This window comes from Haemaphysalis longicornis, unplaced genomic scaffold (assembly GCF_048455015.1).
Source record: "Haemaphysalis longicornis isolate Haplotype H1 unplaced genomic scaffold, Haemaphysalis longicornis Haplotype H1 scaffold_8, whole genome shotgun sequence".
Taxonomy (NCBI): domain Eukaryota; kingdom Metazoa; phylum Arthropoda; class Arachnida; order Ixodida; family Ixodidae; genus Haemaphysalis; species Haemaphysalis longicornis.
Genome location: NW_027526445.1, coordinates 140,769,538 through 140,787,949, shown reverse-complemented (window position 1 = coordinate 140,787,949; position 18,412 = coordinate 140,769,538). Strand labels below are relative to the sequence as shown.

At 47.1% G+C, this 18,412-nt stretch overlaps 3 non-coding genes across 3 annotated transcripts; 2 read left to right on the top strand and 1 right to left on the bottom strand.

Annotated features, from left to right (window-relative positions):
- The first annotated feature begins 5,000 nt into the window (after positions 1–5,000).
- On the top strand, positions 5,001–5,073 carry Trnak-uuu (transfer RNA lysine (anticodon UUU)). Its single transcript has one exon. It is a non-coding gene; the product is annotated as a tRNA-Lys (tRNA).
- A 5,340-nt stretch (positions 5,074–10,413) lies between these two features.
- Trnak-uuu (transfer RNA lysine (anticodon UUU)) lies at positions 10,414–10,486 on the bottom strand. Its single transcript has one exon. It is a non-coding gene; the product is annotated as a tRNA-Lys (tRNA).
- Positions 10,487–11,655: 1,169 nt separating this feature from the next.
- Positions 11,656–11,728, top strand: Trnak-uuu (transfer RNA lysine (anticodon UUU)). The gene has a single exon. It is a non-coding gene; the product is annotated as a tRNA-Lys (tRNA).
- Positions 11,729–18,412: the final 6,684 nt, after the last annotated feature.

The window sequence follows — 18,412 nt, the reverse complement described above, 5'->3', positions numbered from 1 at the left end:
TGTGGAAAGGGAATCACTCGTACAAAAACGCCCTAAATCCTCACGCTAAACATTCTCTCTCTCTCTCTCTCTCTCTCTCTCTCTCTCTCTCTCTCTCTCTCTCTCTCCTCTCTCTCTCTCTCTCTCTCTCTCTCTCTCTCTCTCTCTCTCTCTCTCTCAGTAAAGTGTATGCATCATCATCATTGTCATAATCCTAATCATCATCATCGGCGAACATCAACTACGCAGTACACCATGAACGCAGCAATTTCGGTGCTGCCAGCTAGCACTACAACGAGAAGGAAACGTACAAACGCTTCCTCAGCTGCCCTCTTTATGCCGGGAGCCCTTGGCCAAGGCCGTATGTGTATTCCCGCAGCGAACTCATTCTTAAAATTATTCCACGGCGACAGCGACTGAGAAAAGAAACCGTAACAATTCGCGAACATGAAACAAACGGGAAAACACTATCGTAAAGCTTAGTCAAAGCAGCAAAAAAGGCTGTTTTCCCTCCTCCTTCTTCTGGAAAATCTAAAAGAAAAACTAAAACTCGTGCGAGGATTTATTCGATATTTCGCAAGCTCTCTGGCTCCATCCGTCGCCCTTAGACAGAGCCCGGCTAGGCTTTCTTACGAGACTTATTTACGGCCGTGAGACCTTCCCCGGGAGTTTTGTTGTGCTTCCACGCCACCGCTCGAGGAAGAATCTTTCTCTTTATTTTGTGTTTCTGTTCTGCTTTTACCTCGTCTCTCTTCAACGCTGTTTTAAAGACGACAGTTTATTAGGGGCGGAGAACCTTAGGACCTCGCTTTGTCCGGGGCTTGGCGTCTGTGTACACAGTGTTGCGCATGCGCGAGGAGCATTGGATTGTATTGGATTGAACTAAATTGCATTTTATCGGATTCGATTGCATTGGAATTGAAAAAAAAAAAAAACTGTACACACGCGTTGTCACTCATTTACATGCGCGAGTGGGCAATGCCATGGGTGATTTACGGGAAGAACGTTCCTCAGTGCTTCGCCCACTCGTCATGATTCACTTCATGGAGATGCGTGAATTTTGGGGGAGGGGGGTGGGCTACTTCACGCGAAAAATTATTGGTTCGCCCTTTCCTCTATCTTGTCTGTCTGTCCCTCGATCGAGCCGCCCGGCCAAAAGATAAAATTAATTCTTGAATGAGACATTTCCACAGTAAAAATATTTCAATATAATAAATATAGAAATATGCTCCATATTTTTCAACATTCTTCAGCAAAAAAAGAGAGATAATATTAGGCTCACTTGAGGGAGAACCTCAATACATAACTGGTGTTCGCAGTGTTCTTTTAATTAAAAGTAGATGCGTGCTCGATTTCTGCAAACGAAAAGTAAAAAGAAATGTCTTGAAAACAATGTTTTAGCCATGAAATACAAACAAGGCTGGCGCCCACGCCCGATCCTCGTACTCGTGGCTGGAGCACAGAGTCACAACATTTGCCCCAACAGATGGTGTACCAGTGCGAAAGCGAAAAAGTTGAACTCCACAAACCGCCAACTCGTGAACTGAGACAGGAGGGGAACAGCGCGAGAGGTGGGCGGGTGAGACAGGAGATTCATTTACGCGGCAGGGGTGGCAGAAGTATATAGCGTGTTTCAACGACATTTTCATCGCCGTGAGCAGATGCGAGAAGAAAGTTTCTAACCCAGTGTCTTTTTTTGGTAAAAAAAGTATGCTTCACTGCAATACACAAACTCACATTGGAAAACCCCCTTTACAAAGTCCAATCGTGTAAGAGTTTGAGGTTTGACTGCTATGCTCTGAGCACCGTTAAAGCAGGCTTAACCAAAATACGCGGACGTATTTCAGGGAGTACCTTTTCCAGGTGAAATATAAGCAGTTATATTAACATACGGAAGACGCTATGGCCGTTTGTATTTTTTTTTTAGTTTCGACAGGGACGCCAGTATGCCCTAGGGACTCAAAAGATTATTTTAGGGATGGAGGCATGACTTCATGACGGAAGTAGCGCTAGAATGCTCACGCATAAAAAAAAAGTTGAAAATGACATCTATACGCTTCGGACTTAAGATGTGAGACGCCATACCGTTACTTCATTATAAAGTGCGCGTTTTGGAACGGAGCTGCTGCATTCAACATCCACGCTCCCCAAGCGCTGAGGGTCACTCGAGAGAACGAGACTAGCAGCAACCGTTTTACACGTCGGATCACTCGATCTAAAACAGCGACTCATTCGCGTCTGCGTCAACCGAGGGACAACGAACCTACTGCTGAAATCAACGTATCGCCTCTTCTCCGCCGTACTATCATTGACAGTGAGCTTACCGGTTCGCCGTTTCCTTTCCACACTGTTCCAGCTGTGGGCGGGGGCCTTTCCGAAACGTCTGAGAATCACGGCAGAGGACCTCGGCAGCTGCGGACGCCTAGTGCCCAGGGGAAATCGTTCGGCGAGCCTGGGAACGCTATCGCGTTAAAAGCGGCTTGGCATATTGCAAGGAGGTTAAAAAAAATTGCAATTTTTTTTAACCTCCTTGGCATATTGTGTGCCTTTTAGGAGTTTCTTCATGCTGTCGCAGCGCAGCTAGGTTGCAGTGAATTATAATGGGCGCAGTGAAACGAGACGCAGGTGGCGTACCATGAGAGGGTTGTTACAGTGTGTACAGGCGATAGGGGGGGGGGGGGCGCTACCATCGCCACCAACGTGTCGGTCTGGCGCAAGCGACCGCACCCTGTAAAATAATTCACACCCTTGTTAACGCGAAAGTGTTTTATTCCCGGGTACACAAAGATCTCACTGACGTCATATCCGTCACGGAAGTGACGTCACCAGAAAAAAATTGGCTGCGTATCTGCTCCTTTCATTGCAAATGTCGTCAAAAGACGATAGTCTTTGTAGACATTTGCCAAGGAAATGCCCCCCTTTGCTTTCCCGCTCACCTCTCATGTTGTTCCTGTACCGTCGCGCTCATCCCAAGGTAAGCACACTAAAGGTTTGCGCAAGGCGATTTGAATTTACCGCGTTCCACTGCTACCGGCCGGGTTCCTCAATGCCAGCGCTGCAGCACGGCGGAGACGCGCGTGAATGGAGGGGCCGACTACAGGGTTTATAGAACCGCGTGGCCGTGCTCTACGTGCGTTCCAAGCAGAACGTGGAACCTAGCTAGTGGAACCTTTCGTTGCTGTTGCCGCGTGATTTTTCATATGCCGCCAGGAGGCGGCGGTTTTCTGCAGTAGATGTAGAATATCATTTGCTATCGAAAAACCAAGCATCCATGAATTTTTTAATAAAAGAACACTGTAAATATCCCTTGTGTACTAATTTCCTGTCTTATATTTGCGTAATGTCTTGTTATTGTTCAACAAAGTTGACAAGTATAAACATATAAACCGGGCTTAGACGTTTACATTTGGCTGTGAGTATATAAGACTATTGCGCAGTAAGCATTTTACTTTGGCCAGGTGGCTGAATCGAGTTACAGACAGACAGACGGACAGACAGACAGACATACAGACAGACCAAAATTTGTGGGTTTAAGTAGCCCAAGAAAGACTATCGTCTTTAAAAGTGCCAATGACGCGGCGGCGCCAGGATTCGAGCCCACCAGCTTCTCGCCGCAACGGGAGGTACGTGGCGCTCTGCATACTGCGCTATGAACCGGGACGTGAGCAGCTCTACGAACGCGCCTGATGTCCTTCCCTATGACTCATACAGATGTTGCTGCCGTCGTGACGGTAGCCCATCATGACGGCAACGAGCGCCGACAGTTGGCGCCTCGATGCCAGCGCCTTCGTGTACGGAGACGCGCTTGAATTGAGGCACCCTCTGCTGTCGCGTGGTTCCCTGACCGTTGTGTGTTTCAAGCTGCTGTTTCTGTGCATGTAGTTTTAAAGACGATAGTCTTTCTTGGGCTACTTAAACCCAGAAATTTTGGTCTGTCTGTATGTCTGTCCGTCTGTCTGTCTGTGACTCGATTCAGCCACCCAGCCAAAGCAAAAGAATGCCTGCGCAATAGTCCTATATAGTCACAGCTAAATCTACCCTTCTTGGTCCGGTGTAATGTTCATACTTGTCAACATTGTTGTAGAAGAACAAGACATTACGGAAATATGAGACAACAAATCAATACAGAAGTGATATTTGCAGTGTTCCTTTATAAAAATTCAAACATGCTTGACTTTTGCGAAATTAAATACTTCATCAACTTCAGAAAAAGAATTCACTCCGCCGTCGTCTGCTGTCGCCCGCGCCACTATAACTTCTGGCGCCATTTTAAGAAATCAACCGGCAACAGTTACGAAATGTTCCACTAGATAGTTTCCACGTTCTGCTTGCAACGCACGTGGAGTAGGGAAACGCGGTTCTATAAACGTTGAAGTAGGACGCCTCGATTAACGCGCGTCTTCGCCGTACGGCAGCGTTCGCATCGAGACACCCGGTTTGGAGCAGTAGAACGCACAAAATTTAAAATGATTTAAGCAAACATTTGGCGTCTTTACCTTGGGAGGAGCGCGACTCAAGAGGAACAACATGAGAGGTGAGCGGTAAAGCGAAGGGAGGCATTTACTTAAAAGCAGATAAAGACTACCGTCTTTTGACGTCATTTGCAACGAAAGGAGCAGATACGCGGCCAATTTTTTGGTTTTGTTGTCCCGGAATAAACTTGTTATTTTTTTGTTTGTTTGTTTGTTTGTTGTGTGTCGGCATCACTTCATCGGGCGAGGTCAGGCTCGCGAACCCTTCGCACATGAAGGAGGTTCCTTTAACATTCAACTGCTCCTGTGAAGGCACTTTTCCCTTTCGTGTTTTACCGATTCCTATGAAAGAGGGATCAACTACAATTTTTCCCGTAAATGGGATCTACACATTGTATGAGTACGATGTCCTTTAAACAGGGAAACACGCCAGTCTGGAATGTGTCGTCAACAATGCAAGAAAATTTATCAGCCTGTATAGTAATGTGTCTTTCTCTGTACATCGCACATTTATTATGTAAATAAACCATTTTCTGTCCAAATGCGTTCGCCCGGATAGCTCAGTCGGTAGAGCGTTAGGCTTTTAACCTAACGGTCCGGGGTTCGAGCCCCCGTTCGGGCGGAATTTTTTTTTTGTCCATAACACCCTACCACCTTATAAAGAACAAAGTAAGACACCTGTGAAAGAAGGGCGTGATTCACGATAGAACACCCTTTTAAAGGGTGTATTGTGTTTTTACTAGGATTTAAGGGTGTTATAAACGGCAAAAAACTTTTTTCTTGCTTGGGTGTAAGGATGTTGGCTATAGACTGTGCTTTAGACCCCCAAGGGTGCAAACCATTCTACAGGGCACGCACAATAATTTCGCCTCGGCTGTACTTTAAATGGTAAATGGTGGCTCGTTCGGCACGCTGGCGGGATGCGAATGCGTTTGCGGATAAGGTATAAAACTAGGCTGAAATTAACAGAAAGAAAACTCGGATCTCGCTTCCACCGCACAGGAGCTCTGGGTTGGCGACCGCCGCCACACCTCCGCACACCTTGAGCTACTACCTCCTGCTCACATGGACGAGGCCGTATGCGTACGTTTTCTGCCCAGCTGTTCTTGTTCTGTGGCCCCTTCGTTTGGCGCTTATGCGAATAAAATCAGTTTCGAAACCAAATGCCGCCTCCAAACAGTGAGTGTCTCACCGAAAGCGAGCTAGTATACACGGCTATCTTTAATTATTCAGAACTTGAATTACCGTATTTTCGTGCGTATAACCCACCCTCCCCGCCTTGCATAACTATCCACGCCCCACTTTCAGCCCTCCGGAAAAGAAAGAAAAAAATCTTCGCGTATTGCGTGCACATTTGACACAGGAAAGGCTGCACCAAAGCTACTGCTCAAGCAACACATCAACACAGAAAAAGTGTATATTGAGCAAGTAGGATACGCTGACTGCAAGGCGAAAGTCGCAATTCACCCAGTGTCACCGCTCTCGCTAGAACTATCACTTGAGCGGGAGTATTCACTGTTAATCGACCAGATTTAGGGGAAACCCCCAAGGTGGAGTAAGTTTCTGTAAAGGAAAGTTTGACATCCACCTAAATGCAGCCATACGGCTACAAAGGAAAGCTAACAGCTTTCTCTGAAACTTCGTAGTTGAAGAAAAATTCGTCCTGGTCCAGGAGTTGTTGATCAATTCGCTTTCGCGCTACTAACGACTAGCCTCCTGGTTAGCTCAGTTGGTAGAGCGACTGCTCCGGTTAAGCAGTGGTCCCGGGTTCGAATCCTGGACCAGGACGAATTTTTCTTCAACTACGAAGTTTCAGAGAAAGCTGTTAGCTTTCCTTTGTAGCCGTATGGCTGCATTTAGGTGGATGTCAAACTTTCCTTTACAGAAACTTACTCCACCTTGGGGGTTTCCCCTAAATCTGGTCGATTAACACCTGTCCTTCGCTTCGAGTTGTTGATCAATTCGCTTTCGCGCTACTAACGACTAGCCTCCTGGTTAGCTCAGTTGGTAGAGCGACTGCTCCGGTTAAGCAGTGGTCCCGGGTTCGAATCCTGGACCAGGACGAATTTTTCTTCAACTACGAAGTTTCAGAGAAAGCTGTTAGCTTTCCTTTGTAGCCGTATGGCTGCATTTAGGTGGATGTCAAACTTTCCTTTACAGAAACTTACTCCACCTTGGGGGTTTCCCCTAAATCTGGTCGATTAACACCTGTCCTTCGCTTCGAGTTGTTGATCAATTCGCTTTCGCGCTACTAACGACTAGCCTCCTGGTTAGCTCAGTTGGTAGAGCGACTGCTCCGGTTAAGCAGTGGTCCCGGGTTCGAATCCTGGACCAGGACGAATTTTTCTTCAACTACGAAGTTTCAGAGAAAGCTGTTAGCTTTCCTTTGTAGCCGTATGGCTGCATTTAGGTGGATGTCAAACTTTCCTTTACAGTATTCACTGTTGTACACAAGGTCATCTTCCCGGCACAACGCGCAGTGCAGCTTTCCTGCACAGCGCGGCTTGCCGTGAAGCTGCACTAAAGGAAAAAACCCGCGTATTATTCGCACCCCTACTTTGCCACTGGAATTTTCGCATTTTGCGTGCGGGTTATACGCGCAAAAAAAAAATGGTATGCAAGAGAAAGCCACAGATGTCTCATCAAACACGAAAAATGACCCTCGTCTGCGTCAACAGGAATGGTCCCAAACTTGTCGTGACTGTAAAGAAAAAAATATATATAAGAATAGCTTTGGGTTCGTGTGGGATCTCTACACGGCTCCCCAGTGCAAGATCTAAGCTTGTTACCGCTGCACTAACTGGGCACCTTACCAGAGGGCGGAACAAGAGTTGGCCTGGAGCATGCCGCGTGACATGTGAACGTGGCGGCGTGTGCGTAGAACAGGTACACGGGGGATGAGAGCTCCCAGTGTGGAGTGGCTGCCGTGGGAATGGCGGCCAATGCGCCCGTCAGAGTAATGCGCGCCGAAACAGGAAGAAACAAAAGCGGAGAGACGCAAACACGATGCAGCACGAAGGAAGTTGTTAATGCGTATGCCCTCCCCTTCAGCTCAACGCAAAGCACTAGTGGCGTTATTTCACTGCCTAGACGAGATCGGTGTCACTGAACTGATTTGACATACTACGGAAATTGTGACGTTCGTCGAACTGCTCCCACAAACTCCACGAAGTGTGCTTTTTTTGTTACTTATTTCCCCTCGTTCTTCCGCCCTGTTATCTATAGGGAATTTTCTACCATCCCCTACCCATTCCCCCGCCGAGGAACATGCATGCTACTCCGCGAGGGAATTCTGGCAAACCTGGCCAACCTCTCGGCTTTCTTCTTTAATAAAGAGCTTTTTTTTTTCTCTCTCTCTCTCTCATATTGTCACGCTTTCACCTTCAAAGCACGTAAAAGGTTTAAGTCCCCAAAGAATCTTTTATTTCATTTATCGCACAGTTGGCGGTGCCTGTCAATGAACTCATCGAGACACAGTGGTCTACGCTCCAGGGGGCAGCACAGGTACACAGACAACAAAAAAATGTGCAGAATTCTTCTCGGCTGTCACCAACCGACCCTGAGTAGAAGGGTCAGGGGGAAAGAAGCCCCACAGGTCTGACAAGGCTCTCGAATTGGATTGTGAAGCCTGCGGGCTGCATTATGAGCCATGGTTTTATCGTTGGGAATTACGTTCCCACAATCAGCGGTGTATAATAAGTCAGGATCCTGCGAGATACACCGGCGCTCACACCCGATGCAGTCCTCGCGATACTGCCCAACGTTCCGGCACACCTGAGCACGCAAGTGACCTGCGGGGAAAAGGACAGTATTAAGAGGGATAATGAAACGATTCAAAGCGAGAGGGTGCGTTTCTCTACTCCAGTAAACCATGAAGTAGCGGACGAACCAACCAGCAGCAACGAAGCCCCTGAAGTTATGAGCATCTCTGCACTGAGGGAGACACAACTGCCCAACAAGCACTGGACTATTCACGCGCTTTGCAACAGCAAGGCCGTTTGATTCACCAAGTGTTAGTTTAACACTTCAGCGGGCAGGGCCTATATGATTAAGACAGTATTCCTTGTATTGCGCGTTATTTGAGCTGATTTAATGGGAATGCACTTGTGCTTGGCAAGCTTGGGCCGAAGTGCCCAGGGATAGAAATTTAGGAAGCGTACATAGTCCGCCGTGCTTGTAAGGTGCATCTTTGTATCATTCAGAAAAGTAGCGCGTGGCATTCAGTGAAGATATATAGTTGCTTAACGAACGATATCACAGCAAGATTGCATAGCCAGCCCGAGAGCGAGTGTAGAACAAGCTTCAGAGTTAAAGGCAAAGTAAGTGTAAGAAAATGAGGGGTGTCATGCGTGTGGATTCTCGCGCGGATGACGTTGCGGAATGAGCAAAGAACAGAATGCGCGTGCGGTCGTATAGACATCTGTACTGCCCTCGCAGGTTGAAGATTTTCCGCACGTGGTGACGTGTTTTCGAAAGGTTCATGACTACACACGTTGCGTGAGTTCGTTGCGATCAGAATACCCGTGTGGTCGTTACGGGGGATTTAAATGTGCACGCGTCGGTACCGAAAAAGGAGTAGATGACGCTTTTCGTATACGTATAGCTTGCATGGGACGTCACTATAGCCTTTTACTTTTCTCCGCTTTCTCACCGTTGCCGGAGGTAAGAACCCAAGACTAGCCTTCCACAGTGCAAGCAGTGCCCCAACATGGCAGCTGCAGTGACGTTAGTGCAAGTTGGTGTAAGACATTGGACTTTCGATGTCACTCCCGGCCGGCCCCATCGACTACGAAGGCGTGCATCGAAACAGGAAGACGTGCCACCCAGCAACTCCTCCCTATAATCCCTAACTCCCTTTCGGCTACTACGAGCCTTCTCGTTAATGGGGATAATAAATAAATAAATAAATAAATAAATAAATAAATAAATAAATAAATAAATAAATAAATAAATAAATAAATAAATAAATAAATAAATAAATAAATAAATTTGACACCATCCGAAAATGTGTCGGTATGCAGTTGCATGCATGCGGACCAGTGTATATCACACTGGCAATAAAGCCATTGGGAACGTATGGCTGCGGAAGGACAATAAGTGGTTCATCAAAGATTTTTACCCGCAGTTTTTTTTTACCACGATGTTTATAGCTTCGGTACTCATTCACCTTCGCAGGGTTTTCGGCTCGAATACACGTTCTGCCTGGCCACTGACAGGCAGATAGGTGTTGTTGCAGGTTGTTGCAGGTCCCTTGTTGCAGGTGCTGGGTGGGGAGCTGGGCATTTGCGGCGCTAGTTCCCGAAGAAGGCGAGTATTTCGTCGTATAATAAAGAATTAAAAATGGCCACGTGTTTGCCCGCTTTGCTGCCGAAAGACGACAGTCTTGTGCCGCCCATGGGGTATGGCCCCGCCAGGTAAATGCCTCTCTTTGCCTCCACCGTCCACGTCACACGCTGTTCGCCTCCCGTCTCGCTCCTCCAACGATAACCACGGTGGAGGTTTGTTCGGGTCAATTCAATTTTCCCGCGTTGCACTGCTCGCGCGCCTTATACTGGATGAAATCTTTCGTTACAGTTGGGCTTGGAATGCCGCCCCCAGTTCTACGCTCAAGCGTGAACTCTTCGTGTATTGTTGGGTCAAAATATTATTTTCAACGCGCATTTTTACTTGCCATTTTAAACATAAAGCATTCATTCACTTTCAATTAAAGAACACTGCCTGCTATACCAGTTGTGGGTTGATTTTTGGCCTCAAGAATGCCTGGTGGTTTCTTTTAGCCCAACAACGTTGACAAATATGCAGTGCGGTACCAGGTTCAGTGGTTTGGAAAAGTTTTGCCTGTATGAACTTCCATGTATTATTCTTTTATATTGGTCGGGTGGGTGAACCGAAGAATAGACGGAATCGAAATTTTCTGGTTTAAGCGGCCCAAGCAGGACTATAGTATTAAAAAAAAAACTATCGCCCGAACGGGGGCTCGAACCCCGGACCGTTAGGTTAAAAGCCTAACGCTCTACCGACTGAGCTATCCGGGCTTCTTTTTTTTTTTCCTTTATTACGTGGGAGAATAGGCTCAGACGTGACAGAAAGAGGACTGCATGGTGAAGCAAACAAAATAATACACTGAAGCTAGGAAAAGCACAAATACATCAAAATTCGGGCAAACACAAACAAGCGTTCCAAAGAGGGAACCAGCGAGGTGATTGGTCAAGCGAATTATATACACTATGTACAAAGACCTCAGTTTCTCAAAAATACGACTTTGTTGATCTTGCTGGCTCAGCATCCCTATCACATAAGCGACATCGCCACAGGCTACCAACCAATGAACACAAACATGTCATTGGGCGGCTCACCACGATAGCCGAAGGGCAAAAACCGGATTGAGAAAGGCGCAATCTTCACTTCTTCCAGAAAAAGACAGCATCTCTGCAAACTACAAAACAGTGATCTATTGTCTCTGGTCGAGAACAGAGCCGGCAGTCTGTCAACCTAGCTATAAACAGACCCCCTTGTTTCATCCGTTATCTTTATTGCCTAACTTGGCATAACACAACAGTTACATTACATGTTCAACCTGTTAGGTTGGTGCTAATAACACCCTGCCATGCTTTAAGCATGCAGTTAATATTTGTGCACTTTCATCACAATTGGATCCTTCATGATTACCACCACATCATCATCACACCCCTGTGCGGTGTATACTTCTCTAAGCTTACACACATTTTCCTTGAAATAATTAAACACGGGCATCGCGTCCACGTCATTGATTCGTACAGCCATTTTGTTTCTCCATATGGCGTGAAGGCCGAGGAGGGGGAAAAACATCATATGGCATGCCATTGTGTTTTACGTTAAGGTAACGCATTCCATCTGGTGTCAGTGGCAGACCTTTTGTGTAATGTTCGTTGGCGGACATCCCAAAGAACACCGCATTCCAGCAATCCACAAAGACATGCTGTACATTTTCTGGCTTTCTACAAAGCCTGCAGTCGTTTCCCAATGGCCTTTCATCTAACCGTGTTAAAACTGGCGATGTCTGCGTGTGTAACTTAAAAAAAAAAAAACAAAGGCGGCGGAGGACAAATACTTTTAATAGAAGAGAACGCTCTAATGAAAGTATATCTCCTTCTCCTCGTCCTTAGTTTTTTTTTTTTTTTTTATCTATCCATGCCAGGGCTGGCTAACACCAGTCCCCCCGTCCGCCCGGATAGCTCAGTCGGTAGAGCGTTAGGCTTTTAACCTAACGGTCCGGGGTTCGAGCCCCCGTTCGGGCGACGTTTTTTTTTCTTTTCGTTGTGCACCGAAATGCTTGCCTACAACAGGAAGAACCAACTCCACCAATACCCAGGCCCCCACCCGCACGTAGCTCTCCCAACACAAAGCCACCGCTTTCGGGGGACCTCAAACTAATTCATACGCACATTACACCCTTCTTCTTGCCATGTATCCCACCCTCTATCCCGGCGGATGGAAATTCTGCCCCAAACCAGGCACCCCGTACCACCTGGTATGGGAGGGCCAGCAATCCGCAACCCTCACATCCAACTCCAACCTCAGGCGAGCAGAGAATGGAGCATGATGACCAGCTCCCACATCACAGGCCACGCAACAACGACTTGCGGTGAGGGAAAGGACGGCCGGCAAGATCCAAGGCCTCAATGACTAAGGACACCTCCAACGGGGTGGGTGTTCAGATACCAGCACCCCGACTCAAGGCAATTAAGTTTGTTCATCGTCATTATACTTTATTAGAGAACCAAGTCAGAGCGAAATTTGCTGCGACTTGGCCCGAAGACGCCTAGTAATTTTCCCTTAGCTTTGTACTTATATTTGTGCAAATATCTTCAACTATGCACCGTCACAACTCGCTCTGTTCTTTTTTTCGATCTGCATGCATTGAAGCATTAAGAAGCTTTTTCTGGCGAAAATCACCGCGGGGACATTTTTCGGTCTTGATTAGGAATCGCTGCTGAGATTGATTCATTCGGGGGATTTTTGATTTTCCAAGAGCCCGATGAATTAGCGCTGATAAGTGGAAGCAGCTTACCGGCCCTTCTCCTCATCCTGGACATGCAGTAAGAAAACAAATCCCATTCTCTATAAGTAAAAGAAAACCTCCCACCAGATCTCCGTTTGAATTATGGAATATGTACTGCTTGACGGGGAGATTTGCCCTGAAAACAATTGAAATACGAACTAAAAGAGGAAAAACTGCCGCAGAGCTATTCACCGATGGCAAGAGTTTTCAGCGTTAGCCGTGCTCGACAATGAAAATGCATTTTGCTCACGGAAATCCTCGAGGCACCGACTGGAGCCTTGTAGAAGAATGACTTTTGCCCTTTATGTTCTGATGAGAGGAGGTAAAATGCCTGCCGCACGGCAGTATTGTCCCGCGAGAGGGACGCTGATAAATAAAATGATTGCGCTAAAAAGGGGGACACGGATTGATTATTAAGCCCGAGAATTGTCCTTTGTACATCAGGGAGCGATAGGGCTTCTCGATCGAGTGGGACGACAGCTGGGTTTCCAAATGTTTCACGCCGTGCTTCATAGCGTGGGGTCGCAGACCACTCCTGCTCGACAGCGGCAACCCGCCCCATTAAGAACTTCGTTACAGTGACAATTTATTTATGATTTCCTGAACAAATAAGTGACCATCGTTGCAGTAATAGTAGTAGTAGTAGTAGTAGTAGTAGTAGTAGTAGTAGTAGTAGTAGTAGTAGAAGCAGCACTTTTGATATAGAACAGGTGAATCCGTGGTCCAATTAGAAACGAGTGTGAGGAATAATACAGGCAAACGAAAATACGGTTCTGCATGGGAATGAAGAATTTGTCTCTTTCCACTGATGGTTCGGTATTAGAGTTCGAAGCGAAGGATACAGGCCCAGGGTTCGCAATACCCGCGCTATGTCGCTTTTATTGGAATAAATGGCTATTTTACAAAGTTCTTCCGGGTCCAGTTGGTTGGGGACTGCTTGGGAATGGTTTACATATGGTGTATAGAGGGCGCGATAAAATTTCGATAAGAGGCGAAAGTAGAATAAATCCAGGTGATTGGTGGGGTGGTAGATATTAAAATAGGAGCAACGGGGAGGAATGTTGCGTGCGAAACATTTGAGGGAAGTTTCCGGTGTGTAGGCTGCGTCGTGCAATAGTTCATTGAGATAGCTTTTTGTTTACTGCTATTACCCAGCCTACTTAATTAACCGCAAAAATTCGCCACGAGTCACTGTGCGGATGTATAGGGACCGGGCGGCCGTTGTATGGCGCCAGCGTCGTTTCAGCGAACAGCGCCGCCCGTGGCGAACCGCTCGTCAGTGGAATGCCGGTGGCGGTCAGCGCAGCGTAGTTGTGCATGGCTTTCTGTCGTTTTTCGGCGGTGCGGCTTGCAAAGCGTACGTAACCCCACGGGCATTTTTCAGATCGGTAAATCTTCAGCGTGGATGTGACGTTTACGAAGCATGCCATGTGTGTTATTTACGCCCATACTCAGTATTTACAAATAGCAGACGACGCTCAATGCGCCAAGCTGGAAGTCAAGCTGGAAGTGAAAGTTCGTTGCTTCATGCAATTTTTCATGCCTGCATGCGGTTTCGCGAATCGAGGAGTATATTGCCGCTAAATGCTCCCACAAAGCCGGTGTGTGCGACCGATCTAGGAATGCTGCAGCGCTGGCCTTGGGCAGTTGACGAAACGGGGTCGACGTCGTGCACAAGCGAAAGACAATGTTGGGGGGTGTCTTCGAAGATTTACCTCAAAACAGAAATTGTGACGGACGACGCTTCCGTAACTTCATTACCTACGGCTGAAACGTGTTTAATTTCACAGAAATGCTTTTACTACAGTCATCGGCAATCGTTGATCGAATAAATACCGCATGATAGTAGAACGTTTTTGCTTGTCGTGGAGAAGCATTGCTTTACAAGAGTTGCAATGGTTACTGGCTAGTTGGTAAATGGTTTTTCAAAAACCAATTCCTGCATGGCTGAAGGACGTAAGACAGGAGGGTGCCCGAAGCCTGTACTCAGCTTCACAACTGAATGCGGTGGTCGGTTTACAAGCTGCCACCTACGATTGAAAAACCATGCACACCTCCGTCTAACGACGATGATGGTTTATGGCAAAGCTCTATCGTATGGGTTTCCTTGGTTGCCTTCTGGATTTCAACTTTGTCTAGTTAAGCATCGAATTAGACCAGCTCGCAGTTTGGTCTTTTTATCGCAGCGTCTTTGACTTTGACCATTTCCCATTCGATTTCGCACGAATAAAGCTTTGTATTCAACCATCATAATAATCATTAGACGGAGGGCTAGATTATTTTTCTGTTTAATTTCGAACTTCCATACCCCCTCCAAATCTAAACTTTTTTCCAGCGTGTCCGAAATGTGTCTGTGGTGGAGGACTCGGGCTCATGCACCCATATTTGAGGCAACTAGTAATCACGTGTTTTTGGTGTCTTCACCAGGCATTACACGATTTTTTAGGTACTCTGTTAAGAATACTTAAGCATTAAAAAACACCGGCTGACGTTAACACTGCCACATTTTTTAACTATCGGTTCCAGCCTTTATTCTACGCAGGTGGTAAAACGGGAAGGGGAGGAGGGATGGTTTGTAGCTTGGGCTTTTGAGTTGGTAAATAACTTTGGCTCTTGATAAAATGACCACCACAAACGTGGTATTTCCACTTCGGCTTTCAGGCTCCCATGCTGTCACAGTGTCGCTCACCAAAACATAAGGTACAAAGCTTACGGTTATAGAAAGTGTAAACTACCGCAACATTTCTACGGCTACACGGTAATCCATCTCGTATGCAGGTGCCTTTCTATTTAAAGCACACGTATCGAAGTATCCCAGCGCTAAGGCTGGCGTGGAAACAGTAGTCATTGAAACCAGTGAAGATAATTTCAAGTGGTAGAAATGAATTCTAATATTGCTAATAGTTTTATTCCTACTCAGATCGCGTGGAGCCAGGCGCAGAGCGCTGCAAAAAGCGCTCGTGTCAATGTAGCCCTTCCCCAACTTTACAAGCATCCAATAAGTTTGCGTAGCCGTTAGTGCATTTAAGAAGAAAATAATACTAATAATAGTAGTTTTATTCGTACTCAGAACGGGTGGAGCCAAGCGCAGATCGCTGCAAAAAGCGCTCTTGCGATTGCAGCTGATACCCAACTTTAGACGCGTCCGACAACTTTACGTAGTCATTACTGCATCTAAGAACCCAACACACCTGTCTAGACTTCGTTTCATCTCATATTTCTGCTCACAACGCCACCAAAACATACAAAGCACCGAAGCAAACACAACAAAAACAACTGGAGGCTGTGTAGTTCAATGCACCGGCTCATTCCACTGACGAGCGGAGCGCCGAGTGGTGGCGCCACCCGTCTAGCTGCCCGGTCCCTATATCTCTGAACGTTTAAAGGGAAGCTTCTGCTCTCATCGATGGCGTCTGTAACGAGAATACGCCCTGCAGGAAAGCCAACGTTATCTGACGATGACGATGATTGTGGGTGAAGTGCAGCGAAATTAAAACGCTTCCCTGCGAAGCTTGGCGACAGCTCCGTTACGCCCCCTCCGTCAAAGGTTGATGTGTAGCAGAGGAAGGAGGAGACGCAGGCGTGCGACAGCGCGACGTAAATAGGCCTAACGTCATGTTAGGCCTAAGACGTTAGGCCTAACTTTTTATTGAGGTATATGGCGTTAGGCCTAACGTCACACCTTGGGGTTTAACACCTCAAACCGGCATGGAGTGCACAGCCGATAGTTGCTGTGGGTATACTAAAAAAGCGGTGCGTACCGCCAGAGTAGTACGTAATCGCAGTGTGGGCCTGGCCCACCAAAGAATCCATCACGAGAAATCTTCGCGTTCAACCAACCATCATCCTCGTTAGACGGTGCATGATTTTTTATTTTGTTTTAACTTACGAAATCACAGGGAGAAACAACAGTCATTTGTTTTGAATATGCATAAGTAATAGAGCAGCGTAGTAATTGCACTCGAATAATTTATTTTTGGTCTAGCAGACGTCGCAGCCACAATCGTGACTCCTAAACGTAGATATTATATATATAAACGCGGCAGAATGGGAATTGATGTGAATAACGCTGCAAAAAATTACACGGAGAAACTGAGCAGTTAAGGTTTCTTGGTTTTTTTTTTTTTTTTTTTTTTTTCAAGGAGACCTATCAGTGTTGCAATGCGTTAAAATCACCGACTTCGAGCTCCGAGGACCCACTTTCAACTATAGTTGAAACGCAACCATGAAACTCAACCGTACGGTAGAGGATTTCCATATACAGAATGATTTCGACCGTCTGGGATTCTCTAGACCGAGCACAGATATTTTTCGCATTTCGCTTTCATCGTAAGTACAGCCTCTACAAGCGGTACTCAAAAACGCCACGTTTACTCCATATAAAGGCATCAAATGCGCCGCTATGAATTGCAGCCGCGTTTTAACGAGGTCAGAACTTCCCAGCCGCTTGCTTGCTTCGTTTTAGCCTTCGTCCTGGAGATTATTCAACTGGAGCACTTGATTCCGTGGTACCGTTAAAGTGCAATCAAACTTTTCTTCTCTTACCAAACAAAGATACGTGCGAGTCAGCGCTGGGCCGCTTACTGTCCCATCTGTTCAAAAATACTTCAAGCTATACACGCAGAACAACAACAAAAAAAAAATGCTGGAAGCTCACCCTGACGCGTAAGATTTGAAGGTAGCGAAGCTGTACGCAACCTTCACGACCATCACGAAGGTTTAAGTCCATGATTGTAGCCGATTTGCTTCTTCTTCGCTGCCGCAGCGACCTTTACTCCAGCGTTGTTGCTATAAGTGTGAGTTTCCTTCTTTTTTTTTTTTTTTTTTTTTTGAAGTGATAATCATTGAACATCACCCTGGAGGGGCGTATACGCCAGGTCGTGTCTTTCCCGTTCCGAGCAAGTGTTGCCCCAATTACGGCGAACGCTGGGTTTTTTTTTTTGCCAATCTTTGCCAATCTCCCTAAGTGGTTATGCTTGGGGTGCAAACGTGCGCCGGGGACGCTGGGCAGTAGCCGCGAGGCAGGCACACTCTAGCGCTCGCCATTTTCATGGTTTTGTTGACTGCCCGCGGCGGTCGCCGCGAGGGCCGCGCTCGCGTGCGAGCGCTCAGCAATTTCTTGGTATTGTTAACTGCGGACACGAAAAATTACGATTTGCTAAACAAAACAGCTTCTCTGTTAACATCGTAGGGTTGTTCCTGACTTACCGCTCATGACGAAGCACTGCATTGCAACTCCCACACCAGCGGGGCGAGCACTGACTGCTCAGTGACGCCGCTCGATGCCGACAGCGGGCCTACAGCTTGTCGGCCTGCCGGAAGCTGTAGTAGTGCATGAACATGAAGATCACCAGGCAGCAGAAGAAGAGGGCGAAGAAGGTGACCACGCCGCATGTCGCGGACAGCGCCATGTCTTCGCTACACGAACGGGCGGCTGTAGGGAGAGAGAGACGGAAGGAATTGAGAATACTCGTACGGCGGCTGGAAACATCGGTGGTGCTTGAACCCGGTACATGCACTTGATTCGCGTACCACGCGCAGTGTATACACAAAGATATGGGCACAGCGTGGCCGCTGAAGAAGGCCTGCGCAAAGGTTTTAAGCAGAGACACGAACCGCAGGGGACAGCAGCAGGCTTGGAAGCTCGGCGAGCGCTCCAGTCGGTTTTGGTGCTGTGCAGTCAGGCGGCGTCAGTTTTCACTGCACGAGCCCGCTATGGGGTTGTGACGTCACGGCCTTGGCGGAGAGTAGCTCGAACGCTATGAGGTGAGCACGAGAGCAGTCTGCGCGTGACTGTCAGGCCTGCATGCGTAAACAGTTGAGTTTCGGCGTTTCAACCGCAAAACAGAAAAGTGTATTGGCTATTTTCTCAAACGCGAGCAGAATTGCTAGGTCCCATCAGACCGCAATGGCACGTAAC